Source organism: Hylobates moloch, unplaced genomic scaffold (assembly GCF_009828535.3).
Source record: "Hylobates moloch isolate HMO894 unplaced genomic scaffold, HMol_V3 SCAFFOLD_11, whole genome shotgun sequence".
NCBI lineage: Eukaryota > Metazoa > Chordata > Mammalia > Primates > Hylobatidae > Hylobates > Hylobates moloch.
In genome coordinates, this window is record NW_026652286.1 from 105,246,146 (window position 1) to 105,258,337 (window position 12,192).

Genomic DNA, 12,192 nt, shown 5'->3' on the forward strand with positions numbered 1-12,192 from the left:
GGTGTCTTTCTCAGACTGACTCTAGCTGATTTAGATGTGGAACCTCTTCTGCTGCCCACCCAGAGTTCTAAATCAAGCCACAAGATCTTCAACCCATGGTGGAGACAGTGGTCTTGAAAAGTTAATCAGTGACTCCAGGCCGCCACCTCTCTATCTCTTTTACATATGAAAGAGGTTCTTTTCAGAGCTGGTTAGGCCCCAATCACCTTGTGGTACCATGTACGTGTCTCCCCATCCTACACGGCTCTCAGTTTAGCGCAGGGATTATGTTCTATTTGGCTCAGTTAGATACTGCCCTCTACATGGCATGTGAATTTAATCAGAGCTACTTTGGCTCTAAGTGATGGAAACCTAATTTAAAACAGCTTAAGCAAGAAAAGGTGACTTATAGGAATTTTACCCTAGGGATGTAGAGATTTTTAGAAAGAAGTATAAATGGCTTTGAAAAGGGAACACCAAGGGTCGCAGGTGCACTGAGCTGGACCCCAAGGTCTTTTAAATGTACTATCAAGGGTGCTCATCCAGGAGGGAAGGAGGAAACAAACCTTTCTAAGATTCCTTCAACATCTGGCCAGATGAAGGAGCTCAGTGTCTAAATTAAAGTGCATTAGCTCCAGAGGTGGCTGCAGTATGTTAGTGTGGAACCAGGCTGCTTATTATTTTCTACTGAAGCCCACATTTTTTGTTCAGCAGCAAGAGTCACTACAGACCCACTGCTGAGGCCAATTAGATCTACAGTACTTGTAAAGCCGGTCTCAAATTTATCAGTGTCTGACTGATTTCAATAGCATAATTTGATATAGCCATTGCACAGAGAAGGCTTTACAACATACAGCAGGCAGGAATGGGTGCCTTTCCAATTGTAATTTTACTTTTGAGTTAGTTGGGCTTTTCGTTTGCTATGATACATGTTAATATTCATTCTCATATTATAATGTAGAAAGTACTCAGAATAGATACTATCAGAATCCATCCTCCATTCCTCCATATGTAAAGCATATTATTACTAATTAGTTTCTGGTTTCTAGGTGGGGAAATAGAGACAGAGGTTTAGTCAATTGCAGATTTACATAGAGAATGAGTAGATCAGAAATGAGATATTCTTAGTTAAATCCAGACAATGAACATCATCTTACTTCCAAGCTCTCTTACTTGAAACTCTTTTGCTATTTCCAAGTGCTACCAGAATAAAGATAAAACTTTTTGTAAAATTATTTTCTTTACTTTAAGCTCCAGGATACATTTGCAGAACATGCAGGCTTGTTAGATAGGTATACATGTGCCATAGTTGTTTGCTGCTCCTATCAACCCATCACCTAGGTTTTAAGCCCCACATGCATTAGCTATTTATTAGCTCTCCCTCCCCTTGCCCCCACCCCCGACAGGCCCCAGGGTGTGTGGTTCCCTTCACTGTGTCCATTTATTCTCATTGTTCAACACCCACTTATAAGTGAGAACATGCAGTGTTTGGTTTTCTGTTCCTGTGTTAGTTTGCTGAGGATAATGGCTTCCAGCTTCATCCATGTCCCTGCAAAGGACCTAACTCTTTAAAGGGCTGTAGGCAATCTGGTCTATGACTATCCCATCTCAGGCCATTGTCTCGCCTGCTTTCCATGCATTCAAGACACTGCTCTTTTTCACTTGAAAAGCCAGCTCCAGCACACCTCGGGACATTTGGATGTGCTGTTCCCTGCCTTGAAGGCTTCTACTCAGCCCAGCCTCAATACATGCACTCATCCCGGTTCCCCTCCTCCCTGACTTCTGTTAATCTTCAGGTGTCTGTTCAAATGTCACTATCTCAGGGAAAACTTACCCTAGGCTATACCTCCCTTTTTCCCATCCTCACAGCGGCTACCACACTTTGAGATGCCATGGCCTTGATCACCTGATAAATAGCTATCTCTCCCACTAGACCAGAGGCTCCAGACTGGCAGGAACAGTGTCTATCTTACACATCATTGTTGCTAAAGGGAAAGCAAATAGTCTTAATGCATTAAACGAGTGAATGAATGAGGGCATAAGAGACAAAGATAGACAGCTTTACAACAGACGGTAGGCAGAATTTCCAGTTCCAATTTTACATTTGAGTTAGTTGGGTTTTTCACTTGATGTGATACAAGTAATATCCATTATCATATTTATTCTCTAAAATGCCCAGTGAAGAAGCTAAGCATCATTTCCGTGAAAGCCTAATTTCCAGCTGTCCCACTTCTGACATGCGTAGTTTCTCAATTCAGCGTGAGGAGTATTAAGTAGAAAGTATGGTCACCTATCAAGAACCACAGCTTAAAGACATCATAATTGTTTGTTGTAAGATGTGTTAATTCACCTGGGACTTTAGAAGGAGAACCCTAGGGAATTACTACTTATTTCTTAGTGAGGGTTTTCCACCTTGGGGAGGGAAGGTGGGGGTCGTTGTGAAGACATTACGAATCTACATTTGTGAGACTTCCAGCGTTAGGTTAGCACTCTGGAGTTTGGGTCAGGGCCATCAGCTGCACAGTGACGCTTGCTGAAGGCATCCCTCTGCTAGGATAGATTGCTCTGCTGTCCTCCTGCTTGCACAAAAGAACTTCAGCCTCCCAAGGAAAAGATTCTCAGGAATTTATGACTCAATCAACTCACCCAAAAGGAGCATAAATGGGATTAGTTTTAATATTGTTAAGTTGCAAAAATACAGGCATATGTGCATGCCAAAGCGAAAATGTACGCAAGCAAAGGGGGAAAACATATGGGTACCCATATGGCGAAAAGCGCATTGCTAGACCTTCACACACTTCTCATTTACAACAAGAACCAAAGTTAGTGAACATAAATTTGCTTTGCAAAAATGTGAGAGGAACAGCTTGTTTGCCCATAACTGTTCCACTGAGCAAGATATGTATAACCTTGATTTCTCATCTCAGACACCTCTTTCTCACACTCTAGGGATTAATTAGGCTCTAAACATGACTTCAGATTAGAAACAAGGCTCCTAGCTGCCTTGGAGAGAAACAAAGAAGTAGTAGCAAGACTGGATGATGCAGCAGGTCAACTAATAGGCAATTCCTATTAGTGGCTGAAACTGTTACCTGGAATGGCTTAGAAGAGAAATGAGGTTGGGAAGTCTCAGCAGGTTTATTTTAATTGACGCAGAGGAAAAACAGGGACCTACAGCAGACAATGGCATGAATGTGGTTTTGATTTGGAGGCTGTGCTTTTGTTAGAACAATACTGGGTGGAAGCTAGAAAGAGACTAGACATAGGCAGGTAGGTGTGGACTTAGGAAAGGCAAAGCAAGAGTATGGGTGATGCTCAAAGCTAGTGAGCACCCTTGGGTGCCCCAGATAACAAGCAGAATTTGATTCAATATATCATTTTACATTATACCTGTTCCAACCTCAAGCTATGGAAGCCATCTTTGTGTGATATAAAGAGCTCCAGACTTGAAATCAGGAACTAGGTTCTTTTCATAAAGCTACCATTTTAGTTAGCTGTGACTCATTTGTCATTACTTAACCTTTCCATCTGTTTCCCTCCCTGTGAAATAGACAAACTATTCTTTCTCTGACTTATTTTAGGGAGCTGCTATAAACCCACTTGAGATGATTCATGTGAAAATATTTTAGAAACAACAAATTCTTATATAAGCATATATAGGAATAGGTTGTTAATGGAATACTAGAGACTCATTTTCCTTGTATTTCTATTTTTTTAATTGTTTCATTTGAAATAATTGTTGATTCACAGGAAGTTGCAAAAATGGTAGAGATAGGTACCCAGTACTATCACCTAGCTCCCCCAATTGTGGCATCTTAGGTAACTAAATGTGTGTGTGTGTGTGTGTGTGTGTGTGTGTGTGTGTATGCATATAATATTATATATAAAGTTGTATTTATAAAGTTGTATGTGACACATTTTCTTTATCCAGTCTATCATTGATGGGCATTTGGGTTGGTTCCAAGTCTTTGCTATTGTAAATAGTGCTGCAATAAACATATGTGTGGATGTGTCTTTATAGTAGAATGATGTATAATCCTTTGAGTATATACCAAATACCATTACCCAGTAATGAGATTGCTGGGTCAAATAGCATCCCTGGTTCCAGATCCTTGAGGAATTGCCATAGTCTTCCACAATGGTTGAACTAATTAATACTCCCACCAACAGTGTAAAAGCATTCCTATTTCTCCACAACCATTCATTGTTTCCTGAATTTTTAATAATTGCCATTCTGACTGGCATGAGATGGTATCTCATCATGATTTTGATTTGCATTTCTCTAGTGATCTGTGATGATGAGCTTTTTTTCATGTTTTTTGGCCACATAAATGTCTTCTTTTCAGAAGTGTCTGTTCATATCTTTGCCCACTTTTTGATAGGACTGGTTTTTTATTATCTTGTAAATTTGTTTAAGTTCCTTATAGATTCTGGATGTTTGATCTTTGTCAGATGAGTAGATTGCAAAAACTTTCTCCCATTCTGTAGGTTGCCTGTTCACTCTGATGCTGGTTTATTTTGCTGTTCAGAAGCTGTTTAGTTTAATTAGATCCCATTTGTCAATTTTGGCTTTTGTTGCAGTTGTTTTTGGTATTTTAGTACACCACAGAATACTATGCAGCCATAAAAAAGAGTGAGATCATGTCCTTTGCAGGGACATGGATGAAGCTGGAAGCCACCTTTCTCAGCAAACTAACACAGGAACAGAAAACCAAACACCGCAGGTTCTCTGGACACAGGGAGGAGAACAATATAGACTGGGGCTTATCAGGGTGTGAGGGGGAAGGGGAGGGAGAGCATTAGGACAAATAACTATTGCATGCTGGGCTCAAAACCCAGATGATGGATTGATAGGTGCAGCAAACCACCATGGCACATGTATACCTATGTAACAAACCTGCACATCCTGCACATTCCAGAACTTAAAATAAAAATAAAAATTGAAATTAAAAATTAAAAAAAATTAGTTTATGAATAATTGCACTGTGGAGTTTACTTGGATTTCACTAGTTTTTGCACGTACTTATTTTTGTGTCTTTGTGTATAGTTCGACAACATTCAGTCACACATATAGAGTGATATAGGTACCATAACAATCAAGATACAGTACAGCTCCATCAGCCCAAGGCAACTCTCTTCTGCTTACCTTTCCTTTTGCCACTCTCACCACTGGCAACTGCTGGCCTGTTGTGCATATTTACAATTTTGACAACTCAAGAATGTTATAAAAGTGGAATCATACAATATGCAACCTTTTGAAACCAACTATTTTTATTCATCACAATGCCTTTCAGGTCTATCCAAGTTGTCAAATGTAACAATAGTTCATTCCTTTGTATTGCCGTGTAGTATTTCATGGTGTGATTGTACCACAGTTTAACCATATACCCAGTGAACGACATTTGGCTTTTTGCCTATCACAAGTAAAACTGCTTTATCATTCGCAATCTACACTCAGGCCAAAGAAATGAATCAAAGACCTCAGGACTGTCAAGGAATAAGAGACAAAGACAAGAGGTAATAAAATAGTAAAAATTATCACTTTTCTCCCAAGGCTGCTGGCACATTCAATGAGTTAAAACACAAAAAATGTACAAAACGGGACTGGGCATAGAGTATGCACTCATCATAATACCATCATAACCAGTACCCAGGCTATCTGTATGCTACATGGATTCAAAGAATGCATTCAAATGCAAATATGGCACAACTACAGTTTAGAAATCACTGTTGAGTTAGTGTTCAACACTATTACCTGCTTTCCATTCATTCTCTCTTTTGATTCCTAAAATAAACGGATAAAGTTGTTCCCATTTTGCAGTAAAGGGTTTTGAGGATCAGTGAGATAAATCGACATTTCTAAAGTCACTCAGTGCATTAACAACTCAGCCCAGATCTCATGCTTAGGTTGATAAGACTCTGAAGTCCATGTTCTGCCAATGGGCTAACACCACCATCCAACAGGGATCGATACCTATACACAAGTGCGGGTCAGTGCATCTTTTATTTGGAGTGCTAAGAACTTGGTGATTCCTTCTAAAACTTTCTCTTTAGGAATTTCTAGAATGAAAAATGAACGCTGTAGCAGAAACAGTCATGGATCAGTACTTTTTTTTTTTTGAGACAGAGTTTCACTCTTATCACCCAGATTGCAGTGCAATGGCCTGATCTCGGCTCACTGCAACCTCCGCCTCCTGGGTGCAAGCGATTCTCCTGCCTCAGCCTCCTGAGTAGTTGGAACTACAGGTGCGGTTGTAGAGATGGTGTTTCACCCTGCTGGCCAAGCTGGTCTTGAACTCCTGACCTCAGGTGATCCGCCCATCTCAGCCTCCCAAAGTGCTCTGATTAAAGGTAAGAGCCACCGTGCTCAGCTGATCAGCACATTTCTAACCTGAACATCTACCAGAGTGACTAGAAGACAAAACTGCCTAACCAGGTGATAACCGTAGGTGGTGATTTTGCTAGTATTAACTCTTTACTTCCATAATTGGAATTCACTCATTTATCAACCTCGTATATCTAGAACAAAGCCAAACATTATTTCCCCCCAGACAGATGTCATCAGTGCCATTGATCACATTCCTGAAAGCTAACACCCTTTACTCAGAGAAGGCCCTTTCCCACCACTAGTTCTTATTTGGGACTCATCAACTTAGTTTTATGGATTCTTGCTCAAGACAAATTAGAAGCAGATCATCAGAAGAAATGCAGCTGCTAAAAGACAGGCGCACTAACTTTAGGAAGAACTGACAAGTCTGATTGAAAGGAAGAAAGAAAAAATACAGGAGCTATTTTTAAAAAGACACAAGAATTTAAACAGTATTGACAGTATTTAAGGATCATATTCCCAGTTATCCCAGTCCCCAAATGCCAAGATACAAACAATCAATATGTATAATGTTGATGTTACAATATAAAGATGAGGCTAAATGGCATTCACTAGACACAAATAAACAAAATACAACCTAATTCATGTTTTAAATGCTTTCATTAGAAATAACTTGAGTAAACGCATAAAAGAGTCAGCTTTGGTTACCTGGAAAATTCACTTCTATGAAATAACTCATGTACTTGCTCCCTGAGATGTTACTGTATCTGAGTAGACTCCATGAGCAACTCACAGGTGAAGAGTTGTCATCTTAAAATCTCAGTGGAGGGGAGACAGGAAGGAAGACTTTGTCATTTTTCCCAAAAATCTGGCCTTTCCAAATATGTCATGGCAATGGAGCCAGGTGTGCGAGGCATCACAGTGGATTACTATGGCATTGCAAGAGGGGACGACTACCCTCCAGAGAACACAACTCCAGGATCTTCTTCTGCCACTCCCATCCCTGCAACTTTTTCACCTTACTCATGTGCCTAGAAGAGCCTGCCAGTTTATGCTGGCCCAACTTCCCTTCTCTTGTCCTTCAGGAATGGGAAAGGAAATAATTCTTGAAGCCCAGCTGATTCACAGTGTATTCCAATCCACTTTGCTTGCTTGTTTTGGGACCTGACTTTTTCCTTTGGAAAATTATTTGAGGCGGCAGCCTGTGTGATTCCATCATCATCCTACTTCCTGGGCCATGGGTCGCTAAGTATAGATTTCCATATGTGTGAAGGCTGCTACACAAGTACCATACCCTCTAGCAGATCTATATAAATATTTTTAATAAGCCATTGCCTGCTGTTGAAAAAATTAAGTATAGATTTTTATATCTAAAGATCAAGAATGAACACACAGTCAAAAGCTCAGCAGTTTGCATAGAAACAGCGAAACTCCAAAAGGATGTTTGCATAGTGCTTTTCATTATGTTCACACACTTAATCATGATCCTGGTAACATATAGCTTTACTCAAAAGTGAGGCATGTGTCCTCAGAAAGTGCCTAGGTTCTGGGAATCCTGGTACACTTTAAATACTGCCAAGGAGACGAGAGGTCGACAGGGCTCCAGCAGCTTACACAGTCTAGAGAGTAGAAAAGCTGGAATGTCTTCGGATCCACCTTTGAAAACTTGGGGATGCTTCAAAACTTTTACCCTACTTTGGTAAGAAGGATATGTGTTTGGTTTGTTTGTTTTTGTGAAAAAAATATACCTGAAAAGCAAAGTTACTTCAAAGGGGCTCCCCAGAAACATCAGTGATGGGAGTATTTATACCACCAACATGGGCAAAGGCTACCCAGGCTCCTCTCACTCCCTTGCCTCCTCCCACTCCAATCAGCTTCAATCACTTACCAGTGCAGCACTACCTGAAACCTTCACTCTTCCACCACTATCATCTCAGGTAAAGATCGCCTTTCTGTATTTTGAGCTGTACTTTTTCCTTCATTATATCTGTCTACTTTTTATATTTCAGAGATTCCTCACAGTTTCTGATCCATCAAAGCTTATTATTATTTTTCTCTAATGTGATAATGGATTTATTTATTCATTTATTTTTACCTCTTTTCTGTAATGGTAAGGGGTCAACTGCATGTACTCATATTGCCATCTTAAGCTGTAAGTGTGATTGTTACTATTTTTAATTTTTAATAACTGCTCATTAAAATATTTTTCTTAAATGAAGGCTGATTTACTTGTCCCTGTTTGTAGATCCCCAAATTTAAATCATATATTTCAAATATTGCATTAGCTAACTCCTCCACCATAATCTTAGTGGAATTTCAAAGAAAATGTCATTTCAACCTTTATTTCTTATTCTTCCATGTTGAATCAATCAACAAATTTTTCCAAAAAAATGCTGTCTGATGTTCAAGTTTTATTGAATGTACTTCTAATCTTTTAAAACAACTCCTTAATTGCAAGTGAGAAGGAACATCCTTCTAAAAATAAATATTGGTAGCCACCCTGCAGATGCAAATTTTAAACTTACAAATACTTCATGTTCCAGAGCTTTTCTTTTTTTATTATTATATTTTAAGTTCTGGGGTACATGTGCAGAACATGCAGTTTTGTTTCATAGGTATACATGTGCCATGGTGGTTTGCTGCACCCATCGACCCATCACCTACATTAGGTATAAATTGGAACAATACAGAGAAGTTTAGCACGGCCTGTGTGCTTTTCAAAGGAAACAATTTTTTGGAGTTCAAATGCTTCAATGTCATTGAGAGAGGGAAGGGGGAAGACAACAGTGAAAATGAAGGATAGCAAAGTTAAGGCCAAGTCTATGAGAAAACAAAGGCAACTTCAAAGTTCAGCACAGCCTGTGAGATTTAAAGAAGAGAGGGATCATTTAAATTTAGGATTTTCCAGTGAGGCTAAATTGCAACTATTACACTCTATAAAAGATTGGGAATATGAATGAATCTCCCTTATTTTAAAAGGGAAATCTTACCAGTGTACCATTATAAAGAATTGCTTCAGAACATTTACACAAAGTTAAAATGCCTTTTAAATGATTTCCAAGCTTAGAGAACTGTGTGTTTAGGATCAAATAACTACATTCTGGGATTTCAAGCATTTATAAAGACATTTGATTTTACCAAATATATAAAAGTTGATCTGATGGTTAGACATAGTTTTGTATATAATATAAATCCAAAATTATCTCTAACTTTAGGCAACATTATCGTGGAACCCATGTCTTTGGGAACATTATTGCTGTGTTTATATGAAATTTGAGTTTTGCAATATCCCTTACATATACTTTAATACTGTCATTAATTTTACTTTATGATATAGAGACATTCTAGGTTTCAATAGGTGAGGTCTTTATACCAAGAATATTAGGCTAATTTGTTAGCATTATCTTTCCCTATAACAAGGCAGGAGCAAAAATATGTGTTCTCAGTCCACAAAAGAAAAGCAGCAAAAGCTTGAATGACGCTCCTGGTAAAAGATCCAGGCTCTTACTTGATAAGTGCAATGACATAATTAATGTTCCAAATTAGGAAAAAAAATCAGATCATTATTGTCTACATTTCTGTATATTTATATTTCAAATTTAATTGAAATCTATTACCTACAATAAAATGCACTTATTTTTTACAGTTTTATTAGTCTTGACTAATTTTGACACCAACATAACCTTAAAGATACAGAACTTTTCCATCCCTCAGAATTTCTTGTGGCTCTTTGCAGTCACTTCTCCCCAAATCCCTACCCTAGGCAACCACTGACTTGACTTCTGCCATTCTAGATTAGTTTTGCCTATTATAGGATTTCATGCAAACAAATTCATACAGCATGTATTTTTTAATTTTTAGCTTAACTTCCTCAGCACGCCATTTTTGAGATTCATCCATTTTGTTATGTGCATCAATGGTTTGTTCCTGTTAATTGCTGATTAGCAATCTGTTGTTAGAATATTCCACAATTAATCTATTTGCCTGTCAATGGTTATTTGAGTTATTCATCGTTTACAGCTATTATTAATGAAGCTGCTAAAAACATTTGTGTACAATGTACATTTGTGAGCATATGCTTTCATTTATCTTGAATAAATGCCTAGGAGTGGAATTGCTGGGTCGTATGCTAAGTGTATGTTTAACTTTATAATAAAATGTGAAATTGTTTCCCATAGTGCTTATATGTTTTTACAGTTGCAGAGTTAATATATAAAGCTTCAGTTGATCCACATCCTCACCAACACTCAATATTATCAGCCTTTTTAATTTTAGTCTTCCTAGGGATTATATAACGGTATCTCATTTTGGTTTGATTTTTATTTATATGATTAAGATGTTAGTCATATTTTTGTGTACTTATTTGCCATTCATATACTGTATCTTCTTTTGGAATTGTCCATTTTTTTTTTATTTTGAGGTGGAGTGTAAGAATTGTGTTGGAAAAATTCTTCATATACGCTAGATGTAAATTTTTTGTCAAATATATGTACAAGAAATGTTTTTATCCAGTCTGTGGCTCCACTGAAGGTTTTTAATTTTGATGAAGGCTATGATGAGTTAAGTTACAACCCTATAAAAATGATACTTTGAATTCCTAACCCCTGATTCCTCAGAATGTGACCTTATTTAGAAATAGGGTCTTTACAGAGGTAATCAAGTTAAAATGAAGTTACTGGTGTGGGCACTGATATATTATGGCTTATATTCTTATTAAAAGGAACAACTTGGACACAGATGCATCTAGGAAGAAAGCCATATGAAGATGAAGGCAGAGATCAGGGTAATACATTCACAAGTCAAGCAATGCCAGTGATTATCAGCAAACCATCAACATCTAGGTGAAAGACATGGAATGAATTCTCCCTCAAGCTCTTGAAAGGAACCAACCCTGCTGATGCCTTGATCTCAGATATCTAGCCTCCAGAAATGTGAGGAGATAAATTTCTGTTATTTAAATCACACAGTTTTGGGTATTTCGGTATTAATACGAATTTATCACTTTTGTTCTGTTATGGTTAGGGCTTTTCTTGTCCTGGCAAAGCTTTGTCTTTCTCAATATAACTAAGATTTACTCTTACACTTTCTTGTAGATCAATGTTATTTTTGAATGTTACGTAGGCATACTCCACACATTTTTCCTATTTACTTGGTTTCATGTTTGAATGTTTAATGCCTGAGGAAGCTCTTGTTTCTTGTATAATTCCTAGAATTAATCACAGCTTTTAGTAACAGCGTAAATATTTCAAGTGGCTCTGTGCCCATCTCTTCAAGTTTGACTTGGGGCAAGTTTTATTTCCAAGAGGGCAAGCCCCACCGTCCTTCTGGTTCCCTTGCTATTAAGTTGGAAATGGTTTTAACCGATGTTTTCATACCGATTATTGAATGCTCAGCACAGTCATGCCCAAATGCACTTCACCATTTCCATCATCCTTCTTCCACTCAAGGTGAACTATTTATGGACAGGTCAGACATGTGTGGCTCTGGATAAATGTCCTAAAAGTGCTGAAGCAAGGAGATCCTTTTACTCCTGAACACACAATAATGCCAAAGTTCTCCATGGCCACGCTAATACCCTTGCGTTCTACTTCCAGGAAGAACAAACCACCAACGGACCCACCTCTGCTTTCGGAAATTCACATCTTCATTGGAAGTTATTCTTATGTCCTTTGTTCTTCATAGTTTAGAAAACAAAAGCCATCTAAGGCCATAAAAATGACTGAGACCATAATTTAGCATATTTCCTCTATGAATCCTTCTTTCGAAATGAAATAGCCAGCAATTGGTGCATATTGCCTGTTTGATTTTATATGACTGGGTTACAAAATGTTTTCTGATTCCTGAAGCTCTGTTGTGCATAAGAGCCAAGACTTTAACATACTACC

At 38.2% G+C, this 12,192-nt stretch overlaps 1 protein-coding gene across 6 annotated transcripts in view; it reads right to left on the bottom strand.

Annotated features, from left to right (window-relative positions):
- OPCML (opioid binding protein/cell adhesion molecule like) overlaps positions 1-12,192 on the bottom strand; it is a 1,137,420-nt gene that overhangs the window by 97,989 nt on the left and 1,027,239 nt on the right. The gene's annotated exons all lie outside the window — the stretch shown is intronic.